This window comes from Aegilops tauschii, chromosome 6, assembly GCF_002575655.3.
Source record: "Aegilops tauschii subsp. strangulata cultivar AL8/78 chromosome 6, Aet v6.0, whole genome shotgun sequence".
Lineage (NCBI taxonomy): Eukaryota > Viridiplantae > Streptophyta > Magnoliopsida > Poales > Poaceae > Aegilops > Aegilops tauschii.
Window position 1 is genome coordinate 421,151,715 of NC_053040.3, and position 16,693 is coordinate 421,168,407.

Sequence of the window (16,693 nt, forward strand, 5' to 3'; positions counted from 1 at the left end):
TTTCAGATGTGTTACTGGTTCCTTTGGCTTCTCGAATATTGCATTTTTAGGGCCAAAATTCAGCTGAGCCACCTCCCCTTCCTCATCTACAATACGAAATTCAGTAGGTAAGTAATACACCATATTGATATCCATACCTTCATGAACCAGCGTCGACTCATAATCTAACATATCATCCTCTTTCTCAAGTGCATCCACCGATTCTGAAATCTGTCCGAGTGAAGGAGAAGTAAGAAGTGTCGTGGAATTATCACGGCAGATGTCCTCGGGCTAGGACTTAGTCGTGGAGCCATCGCAACTAGGAAGCTTGAAGGGGTTAATGCGGGACAAGGAACACGAGGGTTATACTGGTTCGGCCCCTTACGGTGAAGGTAAAAGCCTACGTCCAGTTTGAGGTGGTATTGATTAGGGTTATGATCACCAGGGAGCTAAACTGCTATGCTCGGCTCTCGATCAGATCGTTCTTGTCCCTAAACCGCTGCCGGGTCGTCCCTTTATATAGAGAGGCTGACGCCCAGCAGCCCTTAGAGTCCCGACCGGCTCATAAGAGTGTCCGGCTCGGACTCTCAATCATACTTGCCTTACACTACAAGTTCTACCATAATAACGTTTGTAACCACGGGCCTTAAGCCATATCCGGGTCTTAAGCCCATATCTGGCCCATCGTCTTCAAGCTTGGCTCCGGGCTTCTGGTAATGACCATTAGAGTAACCCGGCCCCTCCTGGCGGGTGACTCTAAGGTCTATATCCTCAACATTAGGCCCCAGATTGATTTGAGCCGGCTCATGTCAATCTTCGACTCTGCCGACAGAAAAAATCTCCGGCTTACCATTCATGTGAAGGCCATAACCCGGCGTGACATCATCCTCCGGCCTCCGGATAATCCGCCGTGACGTCATCTTCCATTAAGCCCATTTTTTACTCCACCAGATCCGCAACGGATCTTTGCTTTTACTGTCATCCCAAAAATCGAGGCGCCGTGGGGGGGGGGGGGGGGCGATAACCACGCCGTGGTCTCCTTGAATCTCGCGCCCACTTATGACCTTGCCTTATAAATAGGCCGGCCCGACGGGCTTCTCTGCCACTCTTCTTCCTACTCGCGCCGCTACCTCTCTCCCTGAGCTCGCACTTCGCCGCCGTCGTCTCGCCTCCGGTCTTCGTCAACTTTGGCTGCTGCATCACCCTGACTCGGACCAGATAAACGGCGACGACTCCCGCACCTCTTCAGCTCCGGTAAGTTCTCATTACCCCGTAGAGTAGATCTGCAGTAGGGTTCATCCACATTCTTCATGTTCGTCACCATTGCCCGCAAGTTCGGTAGTTCTCCTAGTTGCTGTTCCTGCTTGATCTTAGGCCTGCATAGAACTAGTGCGGTAGTTGTGTTAAGATCCATTTCACACGCAAGTAGCCTTCCTTGTACTGCATAAGAACCTTGTTCAAACCCAAGAACTCCCTCACTTCAGTTTCTAGGTCTAGAAATGTTTTCCTTTGCCCGACCATTTTGATCCAAAAAAGTTACTGCAATATGTGAAACCTGTTTTACCACACTTAGTAAAAACTGCAACCATTGAATCTTGGCGGCTTACAATTCCGGTTTAAAGAAACCACGCGCCGTAGAATCTTCCGATTTAAAGAAAACCATGCTTTGTAGAATCCTCCGGCTTAGCTGTGATAAGGCCATAGATAATCAATTTATTCTGAATGCCCCTGTGGCTTAAATAACCCACTGTACCAGAGTATATATCATTAGTCCCCTTCATAAGCCGCCACCTTAGTTTTGAACTGTAAATCTCCGGCTTATAATTAACCCGGAAATTTTTCCTTTTTGTCATAGACCGCCAAATTTCACCATGCCTCCTAAGGCTCCCATCACTTGCAACTGGATGAGGTCCAACATCACCAACGAGACCCTAGCCAATTTTGTTAAGTCCGGATATCTGCCTAAGAAAGAAGTCATGTCCTACCGTGCCCCTGACCCGTCAGAAGAGAGACCACAGCCAAAGGATGGGGAGGTAGTGATTTTCGCGGATCACATGAGCCGGGGCTTCGCACCGCCCGACTCAAAGTTTTTTAGGGACGTGCTCAACTTCTTTGACTTGCAGCCTCAAGATATAGGGCCCAACTCTGTATCCAACATCTGCAATTTTCAAGTCTTCTGCGAGGTTTACCTTGGAGAAGAACCTAGTCTGCTGCTCTTCAGAGAGCTTTTTTATTTAAACCGCCAAAATGAGTGCGCCAACGGGCCAAGTTTGGAGTTAGGTGGCATCTCCATCCAGCGGCGTAGGGATTGTCTTTTCCCTTACGCAGAGCCATCGAGCCATCCCAAGGACTGGAACATGACTTGGTTCTACTGCCAAGATACGTCCCCGGCTGATGAAAGCCCGCTGCCCGGCTTTCGCCCAACACGTCTGGAGCCGACTCACCCACTTTCGGACAAGCTGACTCAAGCGGAGCGCCAGCCTCTGCTTCCTACTATCAACAAAATCAAGGCCCTCCTGGGCAACGGTCTGAACGGAATTGACCTGGTCCGGGTCTGGATCTCCTGGCGGGTGATCCCATTGAGCCGCCACCCCGGCTTAATGTGTGAGTACACAGGGCGAAAGGATGACCCTCAGAGGCACAGCCGCAATGATCTTCCAGAAGACATTGCAGAAGAGGAGACCAAGGCTCTTTTAAATGAGAGCCTGGCAGACTGCGGAAGGACCGGGTTAGCCCCCTTCTGCAAGACCAATCCAGCCCCAGCGGTAAGCCGCTGACTTTAACTTTTTATCTTCGTCTGCATATAACCTTCATCTGAACCGTTTTAAGAATTCGTCATTGTATTTTTCAGGCTGATGATAAGTTCTGGCGGGTCAAATATGACCATGAGGCGGCCAAGAAAGCCAGGAAGGCGAAAAAAGCCGCCAAGAAAGCCGCCCCTCGCAAAAAGGGAAGCAGGCCTACTGCTTCGGAGCTGATGCAATTAAGCGACAGCTCCGAGTCAGAGGTAACTCCTGAGCATTTAAGTCCTTATTACATTCACTGTTTGTTGCTGTCCGCCTTATCAATACTTGCTCATTGACATGATGAAACCGGCGCAAGTAACCCGGTGGTTGAAGAGGTAATGTCGCTTTCCTCCGACTTGGAGCCCTTGCCACAGCTAAAAGTCCGAAGGGTAACCCGGAAAGTAAGCTTTTCACATCCTTTAGCTTACCAAGACCCTCAATTTATTTTGAAGCGACAGGTTCATGAAAGCCGGCGTCACACCCGGACCAACAAGGACACCGATCTCTCCGCCGGGCTACCCGACGCAACAAGGAAGCGTCGAACTGAGGTTTTTTCTCACTTGTACCCTTTTCATCCGTCAGCCACTCAATTCTTCTGACTCCAATTATCAGGAGACCTCCCCTTCTTCGGGCGACTCTATGCAGTCGAGCCTTCCGGCTTTCAAGACCACGCCCGGGTAATGACAACCATCTTACATTATATTTGTCTGTACTTACTCTTTGTGTGCTTAACACTTCTGTCTTTTCAGTGCTCAGGCAAAACTCACCAAAAGAGCAAAGAAGACCAGATCAGCCGGAGAGCCGGATTTGCCTGAACCGGAGGTGACGGCTCAAGAACCGCCAGTTGCCTCCCCCCCGAAGCCACCACTCCAATGGACACGGCACCTGAAGCCGCTGCCCCAACCACCAAGGCAACAACCGAAGCATCGGTTAACCCGGAGGCCTCCAGCTCAGCTCCACCAGCAGACGACCCGGACGTGGTGATCACCCGGACGGAGTTTGTTGAGCCGGGGAGACCGACCGTGTTGGCCAAATGCTCCGTTAAGGGGGAGCTGCTTCAGCCCCACCGGGCAAATCTGGACCTCTCCAACTACAGCAACCTGAGCATTGGAGAGCTCGTCTCTGGCTACATCAGCCAAGTACACAAGAGCCGGGACGCCGAGGTCGCCATGGTAAACCAGATCCAGCAAAAATCTGAGGTATCCTTCTGTTATCTTCTTACTTACTACATAGTTATCTTTGCCATGCTAGCCCCCAAGTCGACGACTTATGATTTGAATATGTTGTAGACTTAGGTTCCGGCTTACTCAATTGAGCCGGCTGTATGTAGATAAATACGTTCAATATGCATTAGCCCCCAAGTGCCAAGTATCTTTGCTTGGAAAGTGCTTGGGACTTATATAGTAACTGCTCATGTCATAACCCGGAAATTTATACAGGCTGTTGGCAAGAAACTAGAGTCGGACCTTGCGGATCTCAAGAGCCGGCTAAAGACGCAGGAGATGGAGACCCGGAAGGCAAATGCCAAGTTTGTCTCCAGCATCGCCGCTCAAGAGAAGCTGAAGATAGAATTTGATGCCGAGCGGAAGGCCTGGGCTGAAGAGAAGGCCGCACTGGTGACCCGGGCAGAACAGGCGGAGAAGACCCTCTCTGAGAAGACCGCCGAGCTCTCCGGCCTAAAGCGCCAGGTTTCCCAAATGGTGGCCGCCATCTTCGGTAAGTCGCCTCACCGGCTTTCATCAATGTTAGAATGTTTATATCTCATGATTCATCCTTGTCGCCGACTTACTTGATTCTGTTAAACAGGTCCCAGAAGCGCCAACCTCAACCAGAGCGTGGTCACCAAGCTAAAGGCCGTGTATACTCTGGTGGAGCAGCTCTACACCGGGTCACAGCGTGCCTTAGCTGTGGTGGCCCTCTCCAACGAGGTGCCGACTCACCTGGCAGAAGTCCTGCGCCGGCTCGCCGTTCTGCCTCAGCGGATCCAAGAGCTGCGACGGGCTTCTGCGAGAGCCGGAGCGATCGCCGCGCTGAGCCGGGCCAAGGCATTCCTGCCGGAGCTAGACCCGGCGGACATCGCCCTTGGCTATCCAAGCCCGAAGGAAGACGGCTCAGCTTTCGATCAAAAGGACTTCGCAGCGTGCGTGAAGGCTGTATGCCCGGTGGCCACCCTCATCGGGAATGACACAGATCTGACCAAGTACCAGCCGGGTTATGACGCGGAGAATCAGAGGATTCCAACCCCTCGCTATGAAGCTCTCAGCCTGATCCCGCCGGCTCGTCAGCACACCTTCGCCCCGGAGATAGACCCGGCCGGGTTAATTGACGAGGAAGCCCAGTTCGAGGCTCTCAGCGGTATCGACTAGAAGTCATCAACCTTCCAGGTCTTGGGATCAGCCGGAGGAGAGGACAGGAACGAGCCGGAGACTTCCACTCAGCGGGCATCGTAACTCGGCTGTCGGTTTACCAAACAGTGCTCCACCCTTGTTAGATTTGATGAGTTTTGTAATAAAGTAGGAGCAACAGTCTATCTCTGCCGTGCCATCGTGCACATATTGAATACCAAGGTCTTATGAAGTTGTCTCTTTGATATTTCTCCGGGTCATAATCATCCCTTTGTTTTTCTCAACCTCAAAGAGGTGCCTTTAAGTATCCTGCATAAAAAGGCAAATCACAAGTCTCGAGGCGGCTTACCGCCCTGAGAATCAGGTGTTTCGGATAGATAACCCGGAATATGAATCAAAAAAGACTGGTCCTCAACTATATCCTTAACACAGTCATAATAACACCCTTAGTGGCCTGTAAACATACTTCCGGTTTAGATAACCAGGGTAACAAGGCTGATATCTTAACTCCGAGTTACCTGTCTTGATGACACCCATGGTGTTCAACTTAGCCCATCATAAGCTCTCACGGTCAACGAAGGATAAACCTTCTCCCGGAAAGACCCGATCAGTCTCGGAATCCCGGTTTACAAGACATCTCGACAATGGTAAAACAAGACCATCAAAGCCGCCCGAATGTGCCGACAAATCCCGATAGGAGCTGCACATATCTCGTTCTCAGGGCTCACCGGATGAGCAGTACGTACAACTAAAACCAATCCTCGAGTTTCCCCAAGGTGGCGCTGCAAAGGGCTCTAGTTTGGACCAGCACTCAGAGGAACACTGGCCCGGGGCTTTAAAATAAAGATGACCCTCGGGCTCTAGAAAACCCGGGGGAAAAAGGTATAGGTCGCAAATGGTAAAACCAAGGTTGGGCCTTGCTGGAGGAGTTTTATTCAAGGCAAACTGTCAAGGGGGTCCCATAAATCACCCGACCGCGTAAGGAACGCAAACTCAAGGAACATAATCCCGGTATAACAGTAACTAGGGCGGCAAGAGTGGAACAAAACACCAGGCGTAAGGCCGAGCCTTCCACCCTTTACCAAATATATAGATGCATTAATTAAATAAGAGATATTGTGATATCCCAACATATCCATGTTCCGACATGGAACAAACTTCAACTTCACCTGCAACTAGCAACGCTATAAGAGGGGCTGAGCAAAAGCGGTAACATAGCCAAACAATGGTTTGCTAGGAAAGGATGGTTAGAGGCTGACATGGCTAAATGGGATACATGATATAGCAAGTGATAGGTAGCGAGCATGGCAATAGAGCGAACAACTAGCAAAGCAAAGATAGAAGTGATTTCGAGGGGTGGTCATCTTGCCTGCAAGGTTCTCAGAGTTGTCGAAAGCTTGATCCTCGTAAGCGTACTCGACAGGTTCCTCGTTCACGAACTCGTCTCCCGGCTCTACCCAAGACAAGAACACAAACAAACAGAACCACAATCAACAACGAGGAATGCGCAAGCAACATGATGCAAAACATGTATGATATGCAAGATATGATATGCGATGCATATGCGTGCTCCGGAAGGAAAATGATGAACATGGCAGTAACTTGGCAAACCAAGCATGCCACTGGAAAGATGAGATGATTTCGGTCGAAATCGATATAAAGATCACCGGAATCGGATGCACGGTTTGCAAATGGCAAGCAAAACAAGAATGACACGAATCTGCGATTAACAGCATGATAGCACTTAAAATGCAACAAGTAGCAATGCTATGGCACCCCAACATAGCAACAAAGCACATGGCAGTAATCTAGAGGAGATGCTTGACAAAATATGAACACTAAGCTACATCTAGTTCACAACATATCAAGCTCAAACAAGCATGGCAAAAGTGCAAAAGATTACAGGTTCACAGACACAGTGAAAAACTGGACATGGCAGAAAACAGCATCAGGTAGCAATGTTCAGAGCACGAAATCAACATGCTACAGGAACTTAACATAGCAAAACAAGGCATGGTAGTGTTTTACTAAATGCACATGACAAAAGTCCCTTACTGACCATAATCCAAAAAGGACAAGAAGATATGATGGCAAGCATGTAAACATAGCAAGTTTCGTTATTAGGTTTCAGACTTAGCAGAAAACAGAGCATGGCAGAAATATTAATATGTAGGTCTCTTTGTGAGCTTGATGCACTCACTACAGAGCAATTCACTACAAAACAAGCATACCTACAGCAAGCGGGCATGTTAATGAAGCTATCCATGGCAAGAACAGTAGCATAGCGTGTATGGATCAACTACAATAAGCTTGGCAAAAATGCATATCATGTTAAGAATCTGCCAGAAATATTTTATAGCAAAAGTAGAGCAAGATTGAGTCGTTCTATGGCACTCCATAAATGTAAACAATTGTAGGGATGGATCAATTACAACTATAGCTACAAAACATCCTTACTGGATATCTCGAAAATATGCATGGATCCCTCTGTAGCATCAAGTTTACATGGCAACAAAATTACAGCAGACAAGGACTTAGAGAAATCACTAAGTCCCTGAAATCAGAAATATTACGGGGCCTACTTTGCATGCTTGTGCTAGTCACCACAGGGATCACAAAAATACATGGACTATACCACTGGAAATGGCATGGCATACTTCAAAACACATGTAGAGCTCATGCTCAAAAGATACACAGATTAAATGATACAAAAATGACAAATCTCCAAGTTCTGCTAAGAACCAGAGAATAACAGCAACTAGCCCTCTTCCAACGAAGATTTGGGCATCAAGATGACCTCTAATGAACATGGTGCAATTGAACAAAATGAAGAGCATCACGAGGCGAACATTTTGACATATTACACGTGCGAATCGGAGCTACATAAACAAAGTTATAGCATCGGGAACAGGAGCACTTGCTGATAAAATAACAGGACTTGGAAAAAATCAGGGGTTCGAGAAGTCAACGCCGCACGTACTGGATCGATCGGATCGAGCGCTCGAGCTCGTCGCCGGTCGGGGGAGAAGAAGGAGGCGGGCGCCGGCGGGGGGGGGGGGGGGGAAGGAGCGGCCGGCGAGGGGCGGCGCTGCCGAGGCCCGGGCGCCCCGGTGGACGGCGCGGCGGCCGGAGGAGATCCGGCGGCGGCGGCGGAGGAGCTCGCCGGAGCTCGACGGCGGGGCGGCCGGCCGGCGACTGGACAGGCGGCGAGGAGGAGGACGCGCGGGCCGCGGAGGGCTCTCCGCGGGCTCGGGCGGGCCGCGGGCGCGGGCGGCGGCGCGCGGTGACGTGGCGCGCTCCGGTTGGCCGGGCGGCGCGGCGGACGTTGTCCGGCCGGAGCGGACGCGTCCGGCGCGGCGCGGATGGAGAAGCTTGGGTTTCGTCTGCAGTTTCGTTTTTCGGGATGCCCACATATAAATAGGTAGAGGGAGCTAGGAGACTCCAAATGAGGTGCGGTTTTTGCCCACACGATCGTGATCGAACGACCTAGAGCATGGAAGAGAGTTTGGTGGGTTTTGGGCTGGTTTTGGAGGGGGTTTTTGCTGGACACTCAAATGGACTTTGCGGATGCCCGGTTAACCGTTGGAGTACCAAACGACCTCCGAATGGAACGAAACTTGACCGGTAGTCTCCGGGTGGTATATTAAGACCACTTGAGAAGCCTCGGTCCATTCCGAGAAGGTTTGACACACGCACACGAAAGAAAACAAGAGGGGTGCACCGGAGGAGATAGGAGCGCCGGATTGGAAAACGGACAACGGGGAAAATGCTCGGATGCATGAGACGAACACGTATGCGAATGCAATGCACATGATGACATGATATGAAAATGCATGACAAGACAAAATGCAAAACGAAAAACAAAACCCGACAACGGAGGGAAAAACATATCGCATAGCCAGAAATGGCAAGAGTCGGAGTTACAAATATGGCAAGTTACATGCGGGGTGTTACAACACTCCACCACTACGAGAGGATCTCGTCCTGAGATCTAGGACTGAAAGAACTCCGGATATTCGGAACGGAGATGGTCCTCGCGTTCCCAGGTGGCTTCCCGGTCGGAATGGTGCGACCACTTCACTTTCAGGAATTTGATTGACTTGTTGCGAGTCTTGCGCTCAGTTTCTTCAAGAATAGCAACGGGGTGCTCATGATAAGACAAATCTTCTTGGAGGTCAATCTCTTCGAAGTTGATAGTGCGCTCAGGCGTCTTGAAGCACTTGCGGAGCTGTGACACGTGGAACACATCGTGCACGTTCGCGAAGTTGGAAGGAAGCTCAAGTTGATAGGCGAGGTCACCTCTTTTGCCAATGATCTTGAAAGGACCCACGTATCTAGGGGCAAGCTTCCCTTTAATACCGAAGCGACGAGTGCCTTTCATTGGAGAGACGCGGAGGTAGACATGGTCTCCGATCTCGAAAGCCAAATCACGATGCTTACTATCATAGTAACTCTTCTGGCGCGATTGCGCGGCTTTGAGATTATCACGGATGACTTTACACATTTCTTCAGCTTCAGTGGTTAAGTCATTGCCAAGAAGTTGGCATTCACCAGTCTCTGACCAATTGAGAGGAGTACGGCACTTTCTGCCATAGAGAATCTCGAATGGGGCCTTGCCCGAACTCGCTTGGAAGCTGTTGTTGTAGGAGAATTCAGCATAAGGAAGACAATCTTCCCATTTCATGCCAAAAGAAATGACACAAGCCCTGAGCATATCTTCAAGAATTTGATTGACTCGCTCGACTTGGCCACTAGTTTGAGGGTGAAAAGCCGTGCTGAAGCGAATATTTGTGCCCATGGCCTTCTGGAAGGAGTCCCAGAACTTAGAGGTGAAGATGCTTCCACGATCTGAAGAAATCAATTGTGGAATGCCGTGCAAGGACACAATTCTGGAGGTGTAGAGCTCTGCCAGCTGAGCTGCTGTGATGGATTCTTTGATTGGAAGGAAATGAGCCACTTTAGAAAGCTTGTCAATGACAACGAAGATAGCGTCATTTCCACGCTTGGACTTGGGAAATCCAGTCACGAAGTCCATTTCGATATGATCAAACTTCCACTCTGGGATAGCAAGAGGTTGGAGGAGACCAGCTGGTCGTTGGTGTTCTGCTTTCACTCTTCGGCAGACATCACATTCATTCACGAATTGAGCAATTTCTCGCTTCATTCGAGTCCACCAATACGACTGCTTGAGGTCATGATACATCTTCGTACTTCCAGGATGAATGGAAATGAGAGAATTGTGCGCCTTGTTCATTATGACTTTCCTTAGATCACCTTTAGGAACCACAATCCGGTCCTCGAAGAACAAAGTGTCTCTGTCATCAATGCGATAGCACTTGTATTTGGAAAGACCCTTGTCGATACCACGTTTCACCTTCTTCACCATGGCATCAAGGAGTTGTGCCTCACGAATTTGATCTTCCAAAGTAGGAGATACTATGAGGCTGGCAAGAACGCCTTGAGGAACAACTTGGAGATTCAGCTTGCGGAAAGCTTCACAAAGATCCGGCTGGAAAGGCTTGAGGATTAAGCTGTTGCAATAAGCCTTCCTGCTTAAAGCATCTGCAATGACATTAGCCTTGCCTGGAGTGTATTAGATACTCGGATTGTACTCTTGAATCATTTCGACCCATCGAGTCTGCCTGAGGTTGAGGTTGGGCTGAGTGAAGATATACTTGAGACTCTTGTGATCAGTGAAAATGTCCACTTGTCTTCCCAACAAGAGATGTCTCCATGTAATCAACGCATGGACAACTGCCGCCAACTCAAGATCGTGAGTGGGATAGTTCTTCTCGTTGGGCTTCAACTGCCGAGAGGTATAGGCCACAACTTTATTCTCTTGCATTAACACAACACCGAGACCTTGGAGAGAAGCATCACAGAAAACTTCATACGGCTTGGATTCATCAGGAGGAGTCAAGACAGGAGCTGTGACTAGTTTCTCTTTGAGAGTGTTGAAAGCAACGTCACACTCAGGAGACCAGACATACTTCACATGCTTCTGTAGGAGGTTGGAAAGAGGCTTTGCAATCTTGGAGAAATTCTCAACGAATCTTCGGCAATAGCTTGCAAGACCCAGAAAGCTGCGGAGCTGCTTGACATTTTGAGGAGGTTCCCAATCCACAACTGCGGACACCTTCTCGGGGTTAACAGCGATGCCCTTGGCAGAGATGATGTGACCAAGAAAAAGAACTTCATCGAGCCAAAACTCACATTTGGAGAACTTCGCATAGAATTGATACTCTCTGAGCTTGTCGAGCACCAATCGCAAATGTTTGGCATGATCCTGCTTATTCTTGGAGAAGACCAAGATATCATCGAGATACACCAGAACGAATTCATTGGTATAGGGGTTGAAGATGAAATTCATCATCCGAGAGAACACCGGAGGAGCATTGACAAGGCCGAAAGACTCGACAGTATATTCATAAGAACCAAAGCTTGTTCTGAATGCTGTCTTGGGAATATCTTCTTCACGAATGCGAATCTGATGATAACCCATACGGAGGTCAAGCTTCGAGAATACTTTAGCGCCCTTGATTTGCTCGAATAGCTCATTGATGTTGGGAAGTGGATACTTGTTCTTGATTGTCTTCTTGTTCAATGGACGGTAGTCGACACAAAGTCGGTCCGTGCCATCCTTCTTCTTGACAAAAAGAACACCACAACCCCATGGAGAAGAACTCAGTCTGATCAAACCCAGACGTTCTTGTTCATCGAGCTGTTTCTTCAATTCCTTCAGCTCGTTGGGTCCAAGCTTGTATGGACGCTTGCAAACGGGTTCAGTGCCAGGCTCTAGTTCGATAACGAACTCAACTGGCCGATGAGGAGGCATACCCGGAAGCTCTTCTGGAAAGACATCTAGATACTCGCAAACGACTGGAATTTGCGAGATGGCATTCAATTCACCCTTCTCATTGAGAGAAAATAACCGAATGGTTTCATCACAAGCGGCAAAAATAACCACATCCTCAGAAGAGTGTGTCAATTGAATTTCCCTGGCAGCACAATCAAGTAGAGCTTTGTGCTTAGAAAGCCAATCCATCCCGAGAATTAGATCAATATCCGAATCACCAAGAACAATTGGAGAAGACAGAAATTCATAGTCGTCCATCTTGATTGTGGAATCCCGAACGAATGCTCGAGAAGTCAGTTGTCGAGCCAGAGAAACAATAGACAGAGGACTCGGCAATACTTCAGTAACCAGATCATGCATAGCCACAAAAGGTCTAGAAATGAAAGAATGCGATGCACCAGTATCAAAAAGAACTTTAGCAGGAATATCATTAACAGGAAGATTACCCATTATCACATCAGTAGATTCCTCCACTTGAGCTGCATTCATCATGTTCACCTTTGCAAACTTTGGATTATGCTTAACCACTGCATTGCTGGAAGATCTGACAGGAGGAGGAGGAGGAAGACGCCTCTGGTTGAAGCACTTGTTAGCATAGTGACCTTTCTGCTGACATTTGTTGCAAGTCACCTCTGAGAGTGGACGGTGATAAGGAGCATTGGACTTGGGAGCTTGATTCTGAGACTTGTTCTGATAGCCAGAGTTGGAAGAGTTGGACGGACCATGGCCACCTTTGTTCTTCTGCTGGTAAGGCTGACGAAACGGAGGAGGAGGAGGCAACCAGAACTTCTGTTGCTTAGCTATCACAAGTGAGGAAGAAGAAGACTGAACTGCATCTCTGACTCTCTTCTTAGAAGCCTCACACTTGAGCTGAGCAGCCTCTTGCTTCAGTGCCATATTGTAGAATTGATTAAACTGAGTAGGCTCAACAAGAACGAGAGCTAACTGCAGATCCTCTTTAAGGCCACCTCTGAAGTGATAGATCATGCTCTTCTCATCAGGAACGTCTTGTTTAGCGAAGCGAGCAAGTTTCTGAAACTGAATGTTGTATTGATACACAGACATGTTGCCTTGCTTGAGATTGCGGAACTCCTCACGCTTGCTCTCAACAACACTTTGTGGAATGTGGTGCACTTTGAAGTCCCGACAGAAGTCAGTCCAAGTGATCACACGACCTCCTCTGGAATCTTTGTATTGTTGAAACCAATCAGTAGCTTGGTCCTTGAGCTGGAAAGAAGCAAACTTGACAAAGTCCTCAGGCCTGACATTGCTACATTCAAAATGCTTGTTGATGTCCACGAGCCAATCATCGGCATCCGTGGCCTCGGCACAGTAGCTGAAAGACTTGGGCTGATTTGCGAGAAACTGGTTGAGAGTGGCAAAGTGAAACTGATTGTTGCCTTGACCTTGATTGCCTTGATTGCCTTGCCCTTGAGTACGTTCTTGCAAGAGTTGCAGAATCATCTGAGCATTGGCGTTGGTGGCTGCCATGATTGCTTGCCATGCCTCCAGAGGTGGAGGTGGCGGCGGAGGGTTCGCTTGACTCCCTTCATTGCGATCCGGATTCTGACGCGTTGGCGGAGCCATCCTGAAGAGGGTGACATCCGTTAGCATCTTGATAGACAAATAGATAAGTAGAATCAACGGATAGAAATTGCAACATATAGTCTTCACAATAAACATTCGAACGAAGATGAACGAATGAATTCCGTAGTAAAACATCACACTTCCATAAGTTGAGAAGCCACTTGAAAAAGATATGGAATGAACATAAAATTCGAAGCAACTCGAATACCACAATACAAAATAAACAAAGTATTGGCTTGCAAAATAAGCCGGAACAAACATATGATAGATATTTCGTCCGAAGTTTTCATGGTGGGGCCCACACGGGCTCAATCGTACAGCACCATCATGTACAAGGCTGTGCACATGACATATGAAGCGTCCCCGAGTCGGCATAGCCATGGACTCTTTAAGACACAACGAGACCACTGTAAAATCAACCGTATATAGGCGGACCACTAGACGTCGAACCCCAATCTCATATCATGCGTCTGTCGGAAAGATATCCTAAGGCTACTTGAATTCCCACTTATAAACTCCCGAAACTTTCTGGTTATGCAATCTGGTGTAGGGGATACAGGGGACACAAAATATATCACCCAAACTAACAATCCCTAGATCCAGCTGTATCCATCCGTCAACACATAACCAAGAAACCTTCGGAAATCGTTTACCTCAACCTTCGAAAAACATCCGTTATACAAGTTATGGCAATACTCCCGAACTCCCGCCCCAGTGCTGGGTGGCGTCGAGGTGATCTCACCAACAACTGCATAAAAGAGATTTCGATGTCGGCGAAACTCAGGTATTCCAGAACTGCAACGATAAAATTGTGACGACAACACCTCGGAGCTCAACTCCCCGGGACACTGCCACAACCCCTAAATGACAGGAGGCACCAAGAACAATGTTCTCGTCACAAATCCATCGGAACGATTCCAAGATACCCGCGTGATCCTAAATTTTTTTTTTGTGAAATTTTAGGAGAGAGTAGTCAAAACTCTACGTCAGGAGACCTCACCAGAGCGATGAAGGGACTGAGGAGTAAAAAGAATCCTACTCCCCGATATATATAATCCTAAGACTCAAAACATTTTTGTTCTAGACTCAACAACGCCAGCGATTCGATCAAGCAGGGGGCTCCTAAGTCGGGGATGGCTCTGATTACCAACTTGTAACGCCCACGATGCGGCTATATCTCCCACGTGTTGAGGCACGACTTAGAGGCATAACCGCATAGTGGTTTTGTCGCAAGAAGGGTCATCTTCACACAATCCCATGTAATGAACAAGAATGGGATAAAGAGTTGGCTTACAATCGCCACTTCACACAATACATAAATATCATTCATACATCATCCAAAATACAATCATATAGACCGACTACGGTCAAAATCCAGATGAAAATAAGACAACCCCAAATGCTAGATCCCCGATCGTCCCAACTGGGCTCCACTACTGATCATCAGGAAAAGACACATAGTAACGACCACGTTCCTCGTCGAACTCCCACTTGAGATCGACGCCATCATCTGCACTGGCATCGTCGGCACCTGCAACTGTTTTGGTAGAATCTGTGAGTCACGGGGACTCAGCAATCTCACACCCGCGAGATCAAGACTATTTAAGCTGGTAGGAAAGGATGGTGCAAAGAGGTGGAGCTGCAGCGGCAAAAGCATATATGGTGGCTAACTTGCGCAAATGAGAGCGAGAAGAGAAGCAACGGAACGGACGTCATCTAGCAATGACCAAGAAGAGGTCCTGAACACCTACTTACGTCATTCATAACACAGACCGTGTTCACTTCCCGGACTCCGCCGAGAAGAGACCATCACGGCTACACACGCAGTTGATGTATTTTAGCTTGGGTCAAGTGACAAGTTATCTACAGCCGGACATTAACAAATTCCCATCTGCCTCATAACCGCGGGCACGGCTTTCGAAAGATAATACCCTACAGGGGTGTCCCAACTTAGCCCATCATAAGCTCTCACGGTCAACGAAGGATAAACCTTCTCCCGGAAAGACCCGATCAGTCTCGGAATCCCGGTTTACAAGACATCTCGACAATGGTAAAACAAGACCAGCAAAGCCGCCCGAATGTGCCGACAAATCCCGATAGGAGCTGCACATATCTCGTTCTCAGGGCTCACCGGATGAGCAGTCCGTACAACTAAAACCAATCCTCGAGTTTCCCCAAGGTGGCGCTGCAAAGGGCTCTAGTTTGGACCAGCACTCAGAGGAACACTGGCCCGGGGCTTTAAAATAAAGATGACCCTCGGGCTCTAGAAAACCCGGGGGAAAAAGGTATAGGTCGCAAATGGTAAAACCAAGGTTGGGCCTTGCTGGAGGAGTTTTATTCAAGGCGAACTATCAAGGGGGTCCCATAAATCACCCGACCTCGTAAGGAACGCAAACTTAAGGAACATAATCCCGGTATAACAGTAACTAGGGCGGCAAGAGTGGAACAAAACACCAGGCGTAAGGCCGAGCCTTCCACCCTTTACCAAATATATAGATGCATTAATTAAATAAGAGATATTGTGATATCCCAACATATCCATGTTCCGACATGGAACAAACTTCAACTTCACCTGCAACTAGCAACGCTATAAGAGGGGCTGAGCAAAAGCGGTAACATAGCCAAACAATGGTTTGCTAGGAAAGGATGGTTAGAGGCTGACATGGCTAAATGGGAGACATGATATAGCAAGTGATAGGTAGCGAGCATGGCAATAGAGCGAACAACTAGCAAAGCAAAGATAGAAGTGATTTCGAGGGGTGGTCATCTTGCCTGCAAGGTTCTCAGAGTTGTCGAAAGCTTGATCCTCGTAAGCGTACTCGACAGGTTCCTCATTCACGAACTCGTCTCCCGGCTCTACCCAAGACAAGAACACAAACAAACGGAACCACAATCAACAACGAGGAATGCGCAAGCAACATGAGGCAAAACATGTATGATATGCAAGATATGATATGCGATGCATATGCGTGCTCCGGAAGGAAAATGATGAACATGGCAGTAACTTGGCAAACCAAGCATGCCACTGGAAAGATGAGATGATTTCGGTCGAAATCGATATAAAGATCACCGGAATCGGATGCACGGTTTGCAAATGGCAAGCAAAACAAGAATGACACGAATCTGCGATTAACAGCATG